The sequence below is a fragment of the Notamacropus eugenii genome, chromosome 6 (assembly GCF_028372415.1).
Source record: "Notamacropus eugenii isolate mMacEug1 chromosome 6, mMacEug1.pri_v2, whole genome shotgun sequence".
Lineage (NCBI taxonomy): Eukaryota > Metazoa > Chordata > Mammalia > Diprotodontia > Macropodidae > Notamacropus > Notamacropus eugenii.
In genome coordinates, this window is record NC_092877.1 from 127,188,367 (window position 1) to 127,205,366 (window position 17,000).

At 37.0% G+C, this 17,000-nt stretch overlaps 1 long non-coding RNA gene and 1 pseudogene across 1 annotated transcript in view; both read right to left on the reverse strand.

The window, feature by feature from the left end:
* The window catches only part of LOC140511791 (uncharacterized), a 170,417-nt gene that overhangs the window by 78,954 nt on the left and 74,463 nt on the right, over nucleotides 1-17,000 (reverse strand). Inside the window, exon 2 of the long non-coding RNA XR_011969671.1 lies at nucleotides 6,206-6,324. This is a non-coding gene — a long non-coding RNA (uncharacterized lncRNA). The remainder of the gene's footprint in view (nucleotides 1-6,205; nucleotides 6,325-17,000) is intronic.
* On the reverse strand, nucleotides 4,567-5,479 carry LOC140510817 (proteasome subunit beta type-4 pseudogene; annotated as a pseudogene).

The following is a 17,000-nucleotide window of genomic DNA, read 5'->3' on the forward strand; positions in this document are numbered from 1 at the left end:
AATGTTATACTGATAAACTGAAACCAGGAAGAGTAAAAACAGAGAAAGAAAATAAGAGACTAATGTCATCAATAAATATTGTTGCAAAAATCCTAAATAAAATAGTAGTTAAAAGATCACAACAATATATTACAAAGATTATTCTTTTTGACCAAGTGGGATTTATACCAGGAATACAGGGATGGTTTAACAAGGAAAACTAATAACATAATTTATTAAAAACAATTGAAAATACAGACATAAATGGATTTTCACTTAAAATTGATAAAAATGCATGTTTATCTAAAACCTTTCAGAAGAAAGCATCATTTGTAATGGGGATAAGCTAGAAGCCTTCCTAGTAAAATAAAGTGTGAAATAAGGACTCCCACTGTCACTAAGATTATTCAGTATTGGAAATCCTAGCCATAGAAATAAAAATTGAAAAAGAAATAGAAAGAATTAAAATAGGGAATGAGGTAATAAAACTCTTTTTTGTAGACAATATGATGCTTCAATATTCCTATATATTACAAACAAATAATTTTTTTAAAAAATGCAAGAAGAGATAGTAAGAGATACTCCATTTAAAATAATTCTAGAGAGTATAAGACACCTGGAGGTACATCTGCCAAAAAAAAAAAAAATAGGAACTATAGGAGATTTACATAATTGGAGAAACATTAATTGTTCATGGGTAGGCAGGGTCAATGTAATCAAAATGCAGAACAGAAAGTCAAGAGTAGCAAATGAACTAATAAAAAAAATGTAAAGGAAGGAGTTTTATCAGTATCCGATCTTAAACTACACTGTAAGGCGGTCAGTACCACAACTATCTGGTGCTAGCTAAGAAATGGAAAAGTAATTCTTTTTTTTAAAGGTTCTTATATCAAGTATAAAATTTAGGTAAGGACAGAAATAACCAATGGCATACAAACTGAAATTCTCTGAATTTTCAAAATTGGAGAACCAAATTTAAATGCTAGTATGACCAGAATTATCCAAGAACCTCAAGATTGTGTACCAGAGAAGCAGAGCTCCTTTTAGACCTGTCCTGAGAATAAGCCTATTCTCCAAGAAAATATCTAGGGATCAGATAACTAAGTGAGACAATGGAGACAAAATGTGCTGGTTAGATGGATGCTGAGAATGGGTTACTAGGATACAAGGAGACTTGACGCTGATGAATTTTGGTAATAACTATTGTATTGCTTTGGTCTTTTGTTTTACAGTGTTTATGTTGAAGCTTTCTTGGTTACCTTGGAGACAAGTTAATCTCCTTTCTCAGAGCTAATGCATTGTGAGCCCTCTAAGTAGTTTGGTTTGTACCTGATTTAATGTAATTATGCAGTGATAATGAATTTATGAAAAACTCTATTGCATTGTTTGAACCTAGCCCCGTGTGACTGAGAAAACACATTATCTCTCTACGTGTTGTGTAGAGACACTTAACTAAGGATCTATATTATGCTGATCAGAAACTCAGAACCAAGGATTGATGCAAGGAGTTTTCTTATCTGAAACCAGCCCCTACTGATCAATCAATCATTGTGCTTCAGAGCCCCTACCAGGTCCTTCTGACCACTCTTACAATGGCCAAACTTGTGGGCATGGACTCCTGGGTCATCTGAATAAAGCCCCTGCTCCTGAGTGGATGATGGAACCCTCCAGGGGCTTCAAGATTCATTTGGTACAGACCTAAAGCAGCCACAATCAGATGAAACATCTGTCCCAAGACTCCAAATGAATCAGTTTTTTCCCAGTTTTTTTTCTTCTCCCCTTTTGTTATATGCACAACTAACAAGGCCTTGATTCAAGCCTGTGTTGGCATTTTCTCCCTCTACAATCTACACCCCACCCTTTTCTGCTTGTAAACAAACAATGGTTAGCAAAATACCTGGGACGTAGTCCTCCCATAGGTCCTCTCAAGGACCCCCAGACAATATCTAGTCCTGGCCCAGCTGGCCTTTTGTGACATCTTGACTTTTAACTTCCTCTCCTTTATTGACCATAAGAAGAGGAGGTCTTTTGGACCCCTTCTCTTTGGCCAAAGGGAGGAAACATCAAGATATTAGGAGGTACTCTGTTTTCCAGAGCTAAAGCCTAGCAGGCAGGCTATCTCCTGAGCTTGGCATAACAACAATCCTCCTTTGTGCTCACCTTCTGGATGCCTCAGCCACAGCAAAATCCCGGAACTGTTTTTAGTCATGAAGTGCTATGAATTAAACTTGTCGCATTGTTGTTGTATCCCTCATTGTTATGGTTACAGCTCACTGTGTAGCCACATATATAAGTACTGAGATCTCCCCACATGACTTCAGGCCACCTCACTAGGGGTGCACATGCATCCCTGCTTGTAGGTTGGTTTTCCTCACTTTGAAATTAAACTTCTGTTTCGTTCCCGACTCTCCTTTCTCTGACCTGCTTTGTTTGTCTCTGACTCCTGACAGATTAGAGATTTATTCCAGTCTTGGTGACAAGCATCTATAAAAACCTTTGATGTGACTGAGTCATTTATCTCATATATTTTGTGTATTTTATAGATATTTGCAATGGAAGCTCTTATTATCATTTCTTTCTGGATTTTGTTAGGACCGAAATGCTATAATAGCCCCCTAGTTGGTCTCTCTACTGCAAGTCTAAATTCATACTATTGCATTATCCATTCAAATGATCATAAAGTGCTCTCAGGTCTGACCATGTCATCTCCCTAGTCTATATATTCCAGGCATTTCCTAAGACTTCTGGGATCAAATATAAAATTCTTTCTTTGGAATTCAAAGCCCTTCATAATCTGCTCACTTCTAAACTTTCCAATCTTTTTTATTCTTTATTCACACTTCACTCAGCATTTTTTTAGATGTAGTCCCATGACACTAGTTTCCTTGCTTTTCCTTTAATATGATACTTCATTTCCCAGTTCTGCATTTTCCCTAGCTGTCCTCCATGCCTGGAATTCTCTCCTTCTTCATAATCTACTTCTTGGCTTCCTTCAAATCTCAATCAAAATCCCACCTTCTATAAAATACCATATGTATATATATATATATATATATATATATATATATATATATACACATATATATATATAGTATATGTATACCTTTATATGTATACCTTTTTTGTAACTTAGGAAGTTTTGAGTTCTAATAGAAGAATAACGTAGGATTTAATAAAATTACCATGACTCAAGTAATTCAATGAAATTGTACCTCTCTCTCTCTCTCTCTCTTTCTCTCTCTCTCTCTCTCTCTCTCTCTCTCTCTCTCTCTCTCTCTCTCTCTCGAAGGATGGAGACTGACCATATGATTTCATTCATAACAGGAACGTCCCATTAAGTGTTTTTCCTGTCATTTCAGGTCTGCACCTTCTCTGCAAGGTGTAGTCTTAAAAGAACTTTCCAAGCATTGAGATGTTAAGTCACTTGAGATTGGTGCCAATGACTGCATTTTTATAAAAAAAGATATGAATATAGTTCTTCCTAGCTTCAAGGTCAATTCTTTAGTCCAGGGGTAGGGAACCTGTGGCCTGGAGGCCACATGTGACCTTCTAGGTCCTTGGGTGTGACCTTTCAATTGAGTCCAAGTTTTATTAAGAGGATTTGTTCTGTGTAGTTTGGAGTCATTTCAAGGGCAACATTTGAGGATCTAGAGGCTTACATGTGTCATTGAGGAGGCAGGTTTGCCACCCTTGCCCTAGTCACCACTCTAAATACCTCTCTCCCTTTTTTGAAGCTGGCAAAAAATAGTTTAGCATGCAATTGGAGAGCACAAATTAATAGTTGCAACCACAGCAGAATTACATCAAATCATTTTATCCCAGAAATTAAAATTCAGAAATGTTCCATTTCTGATTTGAATCACATGCTTTTTTTGCATCAAGAATATCTTCATTTATTCTTTTCAGTCCTTGAGGTAATGTGCACTTGTAATGAGAGAAAGATTCGGGACACCTCCTTTCTACTGATGCTTTCCACGGATTTTTAGCCACAGATTTTAACCATTTGAATTAACATGCAAGACATATTCACATACCTCCATAATATATATTTTTTCATTGTCATTTAATTAAGTAAATTGGGTTTCGTATATCCATGTTTTAGTGAGCTTGTATGCCTTTTCCCCTAAAGGGCCCTAAGGTTCCACTTGATTTGACTTTCTGGAAACTCTTGATATGAATGAATGAACATTTGGTACAGAGGGTGAATTGGTAGAGAGTCCTTTTAAAGTCAGAGAGTCATTGACCAAATTAACATCCTAGGCAAATGTTTTGAAAATTGTCCTCTCCACCCTTTTTAAAGCAAGTCTATTACATGCTCTACTATTATTGTGAAGTTTAAATTGTGAGTTTGGGGTCAGAGAACATATGGAAGAATTATTTCTTCTATGTAATAAATAATAATGTATGATAAGATTAGATTTATTCACAGAAAAGTATATGGAAATTTTGTAGACATTTTCCTTTAGTGATTTTATTTAAGAATTAAATATAATAACACTTCCAAAAGTTTTTTTAGAATAGAATAAAGAACTGATCAGAGATAAAGATAATTGTATGTTTATGACTAAAATGATCACATCTTTCTTTTTTTGGAGGTTCAGATTGATTTATTTCCTACCAATCTTTTACAAAAGGAAAAAGTCATATCTCAGTCCTGGGACAGCCAACATGGCCTTAATGACAAGGCCAAAGTAATTAGGGCACAATAGATGAGGTTGAAGATAAAACCTCATCACTCAAAGGCACTTATCAGGTGAGGAACATCCCAGTCAGTCTCTGAAGACAGAGGTCCCTCCACTTCAACTTCTTTCTCAGTCACTGTGGCAATTTCAACTTGTTAAAAGATTTAACATCTCGGTAGTACAACATACACATTCAGTGCTCCACCAGCTCCCTTATTCTGTCTGGCTTAGAACTGGCTTCTTCTCCAAAATCTCTAGCATCAAGGGCTGGGTCAAACAGGCACTATAACCAGTGGCCAGTGTAGGAGCTTCATAGACTACAACAAGCATGTCCACATAGCCAAGGAAGCTTTCCCCATCAGCATAGCCACCAATGACCATGGTGTTCCAGAGTGGGTTCATTTTGGAGCAATGGTTGTTCATGGCTGTAGTCAACCAAGAGTGGATGGCTTTTGCACTACAGCTGTATCCATCACCCAGCAGCTCTTCATCAATTACCATTTGGTCAGTGACTTGCTTCCTGTACTGAAAATCAGCATGGTCCTTAGAGGCACCAACCATGGTTTTGTTGCTGACATGCATGATTTGAGAGATATTTCAGAAACAAGCTAGGAAGCCATGGAAATCCAACATATCAGCTGCAATTATTACACCACCTCAAATTTAACACCTAGGACATGGATCCCTGTCACTATCTGATTCAGTGTTGGAGCAATCAGGCTTCTATGGACAATGCTGTCTGGCACTGTGACTGGCAGGATGCAGTAGAACTGGCCTGATGAGGGGCCCCCAACTGCAGCCCCAACAATGGCTCCATTTTAATTACTTTGATAAGGGGAAATAAAGGCGCCTGCATGAGAAATGGGAGTACTAAAATGTTAGCATCTTGAAGGTCTATATGGCCAAGGATGATTAGCCTGCTTTGTTTTTGGATAGCGGGGATCCATGCCTGCACCCCCCAAACAAAAATGAAAACAGATGTAGAATACAGCATATGAAGAAGCCAAAATTTTGAAATTTTGCCTAAGGCCTACCCTGTTCCACTTTCAACAGTTTAAAAATTCTTGGTCTATGACAATGATAGCTACATGGAGAAAAGAAGCTGATTAATAATTCTAGTCCACAATGAGAAACACTGAGGGCATTATACTTTTCACATAGCATGGGGAAAAAAGATGCAGAAAGTGTTAATATATGAGCAAAGAACATCTGAGGAAGGAATGGCGCAGGAGAAGGCAGCAGAGGCTAATAGTTTGGGTAGCAGGAGAGAAATATATCCTGGTGGAAAGGGAATATACACCTCTATCCAGACCTAATAACAGACCTAATAATAAACCCAAGCCACTGTGATGGTAGTGAAAAGAAGCAAGGCAATTTGTCATCTTGTTACAAAGATTTTTTTTTAATTTATCCTACACTCATTTCTTCCTCATTTCTTACACCCTACTGACTTAATTTGGGTAAGAAACTTCCCAGCATCTGCTTGGCTGGTTTGTGGCTATCGTGATCTGGATCCATTGTAAAAAAAAAAAAAAAACACATACCTGGGTAGACTTCAGGTTTAGGTCCAGGAGTCATGATTCAAATTTCTTACAGCTCTGCCTTTATTTCCTGTGTGACTTTAAGTGAACAGATTCTACTAGATGCCCTCAGTTTTTTTCATCTGCAAAATGAGATTCTTTGGATTAGATTACATGTAAATTGGCCTCTAATTCTTAATCCTCCATTGACATGACCACTTCCTTAACTCAGGACCTCAATACCTTTGCCCAAGAGTGTTACAATATTCTCTAATTTGGTCTCCCTGCCTCAAATCTCTCCCTGTTTCAGTTCATCCTCCCTCCACAAGACTGCCAAGTTAATTTTCTTTAAGAGTGGGTCTCACCATTTCATCCACATACTCAGGAAACTCCAGCGGTTTTCTATTACCTCTGGCATCAAACATAAACTTTGGTATTTGGAGTTCTTCCATACCTCACCTTTACCTACTTTTATAATAATCTTATACATTATTCTCTGAGACACCTTCTACAATACAACCAGATTGGTCTGCCTAGTGTTCTTCACACATAATAGTGTGTGACTTTGCATTGGCTATATCCATACTTGAAATATTCTTCTCTATTCTGACTTTCAGAATACTTCACTTCCTTCAAGATTCAACTCGAGTCACCTTTTACAACAAGGCAGGAGGCATTTTCCTGTCCTTCAAACTGCCAGTGCCATTTCCTTTAAAGTTACTGTAAATTTATTCTATATTTTTCTTATACGTTCATTTTTGTATATATGTTTTCCTCTTAGTAATTGTCTAATTGAGGGTTGGTGCTGCTTTTTTTCCCCCTTTTCTTAGTAACACTACCAGGGATTAGCATAGCAGTAGACATATAGTAAACAATTAATAAATGAACACTTATTGAATAATATATGAATTCACCTTTCTGTGTTCGATAGAGGTCATTCTCTATCTTTCAGGATGGGACTCAGTCTTAGATTTTAAGGAATGAAAATTATTTTATTATTAATGTTACTAATAAAAAAGAACAGGAAGAAGAGTTATCTAGAATATATATAGAACTTTAAAGTTCACAAATTGCTTTCAGCACCTTGTTTATTTAAGACTCATAACAACGTTGAGGTCAGTGTTATTATTTTTCCCATTATGAAGATTAAGAAAATGAATCTGAGAGATTCACTAATGTGCTCAAGACCATATAATTAATGTATATTTGAGGCAGGAACAGAATCCATGTCTTTCTGAATCAAGGTCTAGCGGTCTATTTTAAAATATAAAGCATACTGCCTGTTTACTTTTCCCTCTAATGATGCAAGTGTCTATTAATGCTGATAAGCAATGAAGTGAAGTGGAAAGAAAAATAGATCAGAAATCAGAGTACCTGGACACAAATAGCAGTTCTTTTGCTCAATACTTGGGTGATCTTGGGTAGAGTCATTATTTTTTGACATTTATATTAATGATTTGTGTGAGAGCGTAGATGTCATTCTTACCAAATTTCAGATGACGCAATGCTTATAGGGAGAGATGACAATTAAAATAAAAACATTAAGATCTTGCTAAAATGTCGCTGTAAATGCAGTCCTCAGAGAGGTCTAAGTGTGTTCATAGTCATATGGGAAGTATCTAATGGAAATGGGAAGATGAAAAATGAATAAGGGGAAAATGACTAGAGTAGTATACTGGAAGGATGCAAAAGTTGATCGCAGGTATATGGAAAGGAATGAAGTTTAAAAATACCAGAAGGAAATGTTTTGAGGAAAAGAGAAATGGAATTTAAATAGTTCCCATTAGATGATCAAAATATTCCGTTTTAGTAGGAGACCAGATTATCTACTATGGAATGATTATTGCTGTCATTAAATATGTAAGTATAGAGGTTGGAGCCAGCTCAGTGTTTGGGAGGCTCCAAAGAAAAGTTTGGGAGAGAAGAGGTATTAGACTGACTGCCAAACTGCTGCAGAGCCATTCTGCTGGCCTCATTGTTATATGCTTGTGAAACATGGACATTCTACTAGTGCAATGCCAGGAAACTGAATCACTTCCATTTGAACTGTCTTAGGAAGATTCTGAGGATCACCTGGCAGGATAAGGTACTGGACACTGAAATCCTTGCTCAAGCTGAACTGCCAAGTATTCAAACTATGCTTCAGAGAGTTCAACTCTGATGGACTGGCCACATTGTTCACATGCAAAATGTATGTTTGCCAAAAAGACTATTTTATGGAGAACTTGTATGGGGCAGGCAATCACATGGTGGCCAGTAGAAGCGATACAAGGATGCTCTTAAGGTCTCTCTCTAGAACTTTGGATTTGACTGTGCAACATGGGAGACACTGGCACAGGACAGCTCAGCATGGTGTGCCACATCAGAAAGGGTGCTGTGCTCTTTGAGCAAAGCAGAATTGAGACAGCACAAAGTAAATGCAGGATGCGCAAATTTAGGATATCCTCACCAAATATTCACATGGACTATCTGTGCCCAACCTGTGGTACAGCATTCCAAGCTCATATTGGTCTAATTAGCCACAGTTGGACAAACTGAAATTTCTTTTTATTATGGTGATGTCATTTTGGTCCTCTTTGAAGATGAAGGACAACAACCAACCAACCACAGAAGTTGAAATCTTAAAGGGAAGTTGTTTGGGATAGTGATGGATATTGAGTAAATAAGAAGTCAAAGTTAACTATGAAATAACAGAAAGGGATCACTTAAAATTAAGCAGAATTAATAAGGTTTAGGATACTCCTTTCTCTCTCATCATGAGTCCTGGACCAGAAGAATCAGATTGTTAGAGGAGACCTTGGACTGAGGATCAATAGAATGGGAACAACAAAGTTATGAAGAAAATTATTCTGAAATGGGACCTAGTTAATAATTAAGGCAGAAGATCAGAAGGCCAAATCTGGGCTTCAAGGCAAGTAAAGATGGAATAAAATGGATAGGAAGATGATAAGCCCTGTGCTGTAGCCATGTTCATGTTTATCCTGGGTACTATATGGAAAATAGTTAGGTTCTTATATGTGTAAAGTTCAGAAACAAAAATAAAAAAAACAAAAACAGAAAACACAGAAATACCCTGATTTAAATTTTGTTACCTTTGCAATCCATAGAAAACCATGTACTGTAAGTCACAAGAGAGCCTACAGGCTTCATCAACATCTAAGTTATAGCATCAGAACTGGACAAAGGTCTATAGCCTTATGGATGGATCATTTTCAGATGGTTTCTAGGAGTACACAGAGAAGAAGGCAGAAAGAATGGCTTACAATTAGTGTTATGGGAGGAACACCTACATCAGTGATATTCAACTCCATCAGAATGTTAGTTTTTGTGGTGAAAATCTATACAAAAAAGGCTTCCCTGGTCTAATTTAAAATACAAAGTCATTTAAATGAGAAATTTTGTTTTTTGCACTAATTTGCTATTATACTTCAATATGTCACCATCTCTCTGATAGCCAGGCCATTTAGAGTGCTCTGAACAAACTAGAAGCCAGCATGTGAGCATCATAGTACACCTTCTGGTCTTCATCTTGCCCTTCCTGATGCCCTGGGCACAGACTTGTCACAAGTATCTGCCTTGAATCAGTGTTCAAAGAAAGTGGGAGTGAGACACATTAATGACCTATCTGGCAGAGACTATGGAAAGAATAAATCCTCCTAACACTATTTAACATATACATTAACAATGTGGCAACAGTAGCTTTGCTTTACAGATACATAAAATCAGTGCTGGAGGGGAAAGAGTACTGTAGGGTAAAGAAAGGAATAAAGGTATTTCTGAACAGCCATCTGTCATTCTCCTTTCTCTACTTTCCTGAGGCTTGGTGGAGCAGAAGGAACACAGCTTTATCCAAAATCATATTTAGTTAAAAAACACACACACACACACACACACACCAACCAACAAACAAAAAATAAAACTTCGCTGATCTAATGCTAAAATAAGTCTCAACAAAATAGAAAATACTAATGCACAGGGTAAAGTGTCTTCAATTTGTTTTTTTCTCCCTTTTCATATCATTTGGTTATTTTAAAGTTAAACTTATGGTAAACATCCAAGAAAACATGTTTGAGACTTTTCAATCAGTAATAGAAAAGGGCAAGAGATTCGGTGCTCTGCAGGTGATGAAATTCATTAAGGATCAAGATTTGGAAGGATGTAAAATATAGTAAAGGTAATGGCATGGGAAAATTTTAAGGCACAGAGGAATTTATTTTAGAATTATAAATACACATGAATATATTGTGTATGCATGTGTGTATATAAACATATATATAATATATACATGTGTGTACATAAACATATATATGTATTATGCACATGTATACATGTATGTGTATAGATACATTAGCTTATTACTGTAGACAAAAATACAAAATATTTTTAGTTAACTTTGCCTTCTCCTTGGAAAATTTTGTCCTCGTCTCATCCATCTCTCTCAGTCTAGTGTTACAAGTCAATCTAAGAGCACTTGAGGTGACGGCTCTTATTGATAGTGCCATTTTAACCACTCCTTCAAATTCCTTGTTATTTGTAGTATCAAGAGCTGAAAAAAATTTTAGTGTTGCCCAAGCACATACTAGAAACTGAAGCCTAGAGAGGAAGTTATTTGCCCAAAATAATATAAGTTGTGAGTATCAAAACTGAAATTCAAGTCTAATTCTCTAACTTTAATCTCTAAATGCACTTATATGTGGTGCTTAAATACAAGAGGGGGAATTTGCAGTCTTTTTTTTTTTCTCTTTCCATTTTTTGACGGTTTAAGATTTTTTTTCTGTTTGGTATTTTATCTTTCCCCAAATTACATGTAAAAACAATTTTTAACATTCATATTTAAAACTTTGAGTTCCAAATACTCTCCCTTCCTCCCTCATTGAGAAGACATGCTATTCAAAATAGGTTACATGTGTGTAGTAGTGGAAAACATATATTCATACTAGGCATGTTATGAAAGAAAATGTTGCCAAAAAATTTTCAAGAAAAATAAATGAAGTAAAAAAATGTGCTTTGATCTGTGTTCTGACACTAGTTCTTTCTCTGGAGATGTGTGTTAGTAAGTACCCTGATATACCACAGGTTTTTTGATCTTCTTTTCGAAAAGGAAAGGCACATTTTGAGAGGTTAACAATCACTTTAATCAAACACAGGTATCAGAGAGAATCAAAATCAAAATTTCAGAGAAATCAAAAATCCACAGAAAGTACTTCGAAACTGCCTGACCATTAACATACATACATCTTTACTAGAGAGGGAAGCACCAACATCTGGATTTTCAAATCCAGGAGGGCTCCTTAGCGGCTTTCCAGAGTCTCATCTGGCACACAAAGCTTCTTCTAAAAACTAAGCTCCAAAGTAAAACATCACCCTCAGAGTGCTCATACACTTTTCAGAGCCATAGGGCATGATATTTGAAAAAGCAAAAGGTACTTGGGACCCTCCTACAAAACAGCTCCCCTAATCAAGTTTCCCTCAATGGGCAGGCCCATCAATGGGTAGGGAAGATCTTCTTTAATCATATTCAAATGGAGGCATTATACTTCTTGATTATACTAAAACAAAAACAGCAAAAGATTCTATTTTGCTTGACCTCACAAGATGGAAGACATTTTCATCATAAACCCTTTGGAGTTATCTTGGATTATTTTATTGCTCAGAATAGCTTAATCATTCATAGCTTATCATCTTACATATATATTGCTTAGATGCCTTTCATTATATTTTTTGAATTAATTTATTTTTAATTTTCAACATTAAATTGCATAAAATTTTGAGTTCCAAATTTTCTCTCCATCTCTCCCCTCCCTCCCATGCCAAGATGGCATGCATTCTGATTGCCCGTTCCCCCAGCCTTCCCTCCCTTTTATCACTCCCCCTCAATCTCCTTCCCCTTTACTTTCTTGAAGGCCCTCTATATCTTATTTCCCAGTTGCACATATAAACAATTATTTTATCATTATTTTTAAACTTTGAGTTCCAAATTCTCTCTCTTCTTCCCTCCCCACCTACCCTCATTGAAATGGCAAGTAATTCAATATAGGCTATACATCTGTAGTTATGCAAAACACTTCCCAATAGTCATGTGAAAGACTGTATTTCCCTCCATCCTATATCATTCTACCAATTATTCTTTTTTCTCCTTTGACCCTGTCCCTTTTCAAAACTGTCTGTTTCTGACTACCCCCTCCCCTAATCTGACCTTCCTTCTATCAAACCCCCTCTATGACCCTGTTTTCCCCTACTTTCCTGTGGGGTAAGATATCCAATTGAGTGTGTATGCTATTCCCTCCTTTAACCAAATCCAATGATAGTTTCACTCACTCCACCTCACCTCCCCCTTCTTTCCCTTCATTGTAAAACCTTTTTCTTGCCTCTTTTATGCTAGATGATTTACCCCATTCTATCTCTCCCTTTCTCATCCCAACATATTCCTCTCTCACTCCTTAATTTTACTTTTAGATATCATCCCTTCATACTCAACTCGCCCTGTGTCCTCTACCTACCTACATACCTATCTACCTACCTATCTATCTATTATTTATCTATCTATTTTACCCAACTGTTTAATACTGAGAAAGGTATCAAGAGTTACAAATATCACCTTTCCATGTAGGAATGTAAACAGTTGAACTTTAGTAAGTCTCTTATGATTTCTCTTTCCCATTTACCTTTCATGCTTCTCTGGATTCTTGTATTTGAAAGTCAAAGTTTCTATTCAGCTCAGGTCTTTTCATAAAGAATGCTTGAAAGTCCTCTATTTCATTGAAATTCTATTTTCCCCTTGAAGTATTATACTCAGTTTTGCTAGGTAGGTGATTTGTGGTTTTAATCCTAGCTCCTCTGACCTCCAGAATATCATATTCAATCCCTTAATGTAGAAGCTGCTAGATCTTGTGTTATCCTGATTGCACTTCCAATATACTCAGATTGTTTCTTTCTGAATGCTTTCAATATTTTCTCCTTGACCTGGGAACTCTGAAATTTGGCTACAAAATTCTGAGGAGTTTTTCTTTTAGAATCCCTTTCCCGAGGCAATAGGTGGATTCTTTCAATCTCTATTTTATCCTTTGGTTCTAGAATATAAGGGGAGTTTCCTTTGATAATTTCTTGAAAGATGATGCTGAGGCTCTTTTTTTGACCCTGGCTTTCTGGGAGTCCATTTTTTTTTTTTAAATTGTCTATCCTGGATGGATCTCTTTGCAAGGTCAGTGGTTTTTACAATGAGATATTTCACAGTCTTCTATTTTTTTCATTGTTTTTAGTTCTGTTTTACAATTTCTTGATTTCTCATAGAGTTCTTAGTTTCCATTTGTTCCATTCCAATTTTGAAGAAATCATTTTCTTCAGTGAGCTTTTGTACTTCTTTTTCCATTTGGCCCATTCTGCTTTTTAAGACATTCTTCTCCCTATTGGCTTTTTGGACTTCTTTTGCCATTTTGGTTAGCCTATTTTTTAAGGAGTTATTTTCTTCAGTATATTTTGGGTCTCCTTTAGTAAGCTGTTGACTTGATTTTCATGATTTTCTTGTATCACTCTCATTTCTCTTCCCTATTTTTCTTCTACTTCTCTTACTTGATTTTTAAAACATTTTCTGAGCTTTTCCATAGCCTGTGACCAATTCATATTTTCCTTGGAGGCTTTTGATGTGGGATCTTTGACTTTATTGTCTTCTTCTGCTTGTATGTTTTGTATATATTTTCTTTATGATCAAAGTAAGATTCTATAGTCAGAGTTCTTTTACAATGTTTACTCATCTTCCCAGTCAAATATTTGATTTTCCAACTCCTTGTGAAGGTAGGACTCTAATTCCAGTGGGAGGGAGTGTGGGTGTGGGGTGGGTGCACTGTCCCAGGCTTCAGGGATTTTGTATCAGCTGTTCAATCCCCCACTGCCTGTGGGCTTATAGCTGCAGAAGCAGCCTCTGCCCCTGCTGCTGCTGCTGTAGCCACTGCCACCTCCCTGGGCCCGGGGCTTGATCATGGGCAAAACACACTTCCTCTTTCACCTAGGTCCCACAGAGTTTCCCCTCTGGCCTTTTTGGCATTTGTGGTTCCTGAAGTCTGAAAACTGCCACAGCTGCCTTTGATTCAGTCTCCTGAGGCCTGCTCCAGCCCATCTGTGTGTGTTGCAGCCCACTCCAGACTGCACTCTCCTCCCTGAACAGCGTGTTATACTCTTCCTATCAACTTTCTAGGCTTTCTTGGGCTAGGAATTTGTTTCACTCTGTCATCTGTGCATTCTGTAGTTTTAGAATTTGTTTAGAATCATTTTTTACAGGTATGTGGAGGACTTTGAGGGAGAGCTGCTTTTACTCTACCGTTTATTGTTAACTATATCTCCCTCCATCCTATTTCCCCTTGTCTTTATTCTATTCTCACTTTCTTTTCACTCTGTGTCTCCTCAAAAGTGTTTCAATTGTGACTACTCCCTCCCCTAATCTGCCCTCCCACCCTAGCACCCCTTCTTTCTCTTCTCCCCTTCCCCCCAACTTTCCTATAGGGTAAGATAGATTTTTATCCCCATATAAGTGCATGTTATTTCCTCTTCAAGCCAGTTCCAATGAGAATAAAGTTCACTTACTCCTCACCTCCCACATCTTCCCCTCCACTGCAACAACATTTTCCTGTCTCTTATGTAAGATAATTTGCCCCATTCTGCCTTTCCCTTTCCTTTTCTCCCAATTCATTCCCCTTTCACCCCTTAATTTTGTTTTTTGGGTTTTTTTTTTTTTTAGATATCATCCTTTTATATTAAGCTTACACCTGTACCCTCTCTTTTTATATATACCTTTATATAAACAGCTTAACTTTATTAAATCTCTTATGATTTTTATTTCCTGTATACCTTTAATATTTGGTTTAATGTGTTTTTAAGGCATTATTTTCCTTAGCATTCATGTGTGTGTATGTGTGTGTATGTGTCTGTCTGTCTGTGAGTGTGTCTCTTTTACCAAACTGTTGATTCTTTTTTCATTATTTTCTTAAATCAATGTCATTTCTCTTTCCATTTTCCCCCTACCTCTTGTATCTGACTTTCATAATCTTTTTTAAGCTCTTCCATGTCCTGATAACAAATTCATAGGCTTTGAATATGGGAGCTTTGATGCTGTTACCTTCTGGGTGTGTGTGATTTGATCTTTGTCACCATAGTAACTTTCTGTGATCAGAACTTTTTTTTTCCTATTGTTTGCTCGTTTTCCAGTCTATTTCTTTACTTTGAATTCTTTGTTAAAGTGGGGTTCTGCTTCCAAGGTGGAGGATGCACTATCTTAAGTTTCAGGATTTTTGTGCAGCCCTTTTCAGAGATATTTCTAAAGACCTGTATGTTTACAGTTCTTCCAAGATGTTATGACCTATGAAAAGAGGTTGACTACTCTCCTGTCCTATGTTCTAGTGTGTGATCAACCACAAGCATTTTTTTCTGCCCTGAAACTATGATGAGGGTCCCAGCTCCACTGTAGTTCATCAGCTCTGGTGTGCTCCTACTTACTTTGGGACTTCCACCCAAGACTGCAACCCAGATCTTAGTATGGGCAAAGAAGAAGAATTCTACCCCCAATGCCAGAAAAGAGAATCCTGTAAACTCCTTCTATTCAGCTGTTTGGCCCCTTTACCATCTAGAGGTTCAGAGCTCTGGAAGTAGCCCCTGCAGCTACAGATTCAGTGACTCCTAAGGCTTGCTTCTGGTTTGCTGTGTACTGTTCTATGCTGGTGCAACCTTCACTGGACTGTGCCCCACTCTCACCCCAACCAGGGTGACAAACCTTGCTGGCCAACCTTCTAAATTTTCTTTGGCTATGAAAATTATTTCACCCTCTGTTTGTGGCTTCTGGCACTCCAGGAATTGTTTTATGTCATTATTTAAAGGTGTTCAGAGGAGTTTGGGGGAGAGCTCAGGCAAGTGGTTTTCTCCATCATTTTGGCTTCACCTCCCTTAATTGACAATCTTTATGAATTTTAAATCTTGAGAACATGTGTGTGAGCACACACACACACACACACACACACACACACACACACACACACCCCTTCCCACTCAAAGTTCTTTCTTGAAGACACTTCTATGCATGCCAGTCCATTGACAGAGATAGAATGACTGACTCCTCATTGGGTCCAATTGGGTCCTATCTGACATCTCTACATATATACGTTCCTGTGTTCACAGGTTGATAATAATCTACCAAAGATGTTATATTCTAAACCTCTGCTTTGTAAATTTAAAAAAAAAATCAATCTTTTTTTAATTTTTAAATTTACTGATACACTTTTTTTACTCAAGTACTTTCCAATAATTGTTCAAAAAAGCCCCCACAAGGTATATTCACTAAAAAACAATTTAGTCAATTCTTAATAGAAAGGAGGAATGTATGATTTTACATTGATTGTAAGCTCCTAACATTGGAGCTGATCTTAACTCACTGACTTTCCATTTTGACTCCACTTACATTGTTTCTGACATTTTATATATTGTTCTTTTGACTCTACTTTCTTTACTTTGCAGGCAATCAATCAAAAACCATCTATGAAGTACTGATAGGCACTATGTCTTCCCAAATGTCTCAGAATTCTTCAAATGTTTCATTCCTGGTACTTTAATTATATAGTAATAATATAGAAAAAAAACTTCAAAAGAAAAACACAGCAATAAATAGTACTCAGAGATAACAGAATATAAGAGTTTGGAGAGGGGTTTAGAGGGAATCTAGTGAAACCAATACATGAAGTCCCTATTTTAACATACCTAATAAATGATTTAGATAATTCCTGAATATCTCCAAGAAGGAGGAGACCGTGACTTCTGTGGGCATCTCATCCCATATTTT